The sequence below is a fragment of the Penaeus monodon genome, chromosome 24 (assembly GCF_015228065.2).
Source record: "Penaeus monodon isolate SGIC_2016 chromosome 24, NSTDA_Pmon_1, whole genome shotgun sequence".
Lineage (NCBI taxonomy): Eukaryota > Metazoa > Arthropoda > Malacostraca > Decapoda > Penaeidae > Penaeus > Penaeus monodon.
The window spans coordinates 4592228-4592478 of NC_051409.1; the positions used below are offsets into that span (position 1 = coordinate 4592228).

General features: G+C 40.6%; 1 protein-coding gene and 1 long non-coding RNA gene across 2 annotated transcripts in view; one reads left to right on the forward strand and one right to left on the reverse strand.

Moving 5' to 3' along the window:
• LOC119588487 overlaps positions 1-251 on the reverse strand; it is a 69297-nt gene that overhangs the window by 54137 nt on the left and 14909 nt on the right. The gene's annotated exons all lie outside the window — the stretch shown is intronic.
• Positions 1-251, forward strand: part of LOC119588486 (lysosomal acid glucosylceramidase-like) — a gene marked incomplete at its 3' end in the record, with an annotated part of 75173 nt that overhangs the window by 14789 nt on the left and 60133 nt on the right.

Genomic DNA, 251 nt, shown 5'->3' on the forward strand with positions numbered 1-251 from the left:
AACCTTTAAACTTTATTTATCCGGGTATCAATATGCGTACAACGTAAAGCGATGTATCTATCCACCTACTGTTTTCTCTAATAAACAGGGCAGCACGCGGACACAGTAGCCACTAGTGCTTAACATTTACAGACTTCGGATCAAAAACAGGAGCAGGGGGTACAATAAGGTGTAAATTGCAGCAACAAAAGACAGCTTTTTCTCCCTAAATGCTCAACAACGAATAGGCAGCTGATGTGGTTAGAATTTCT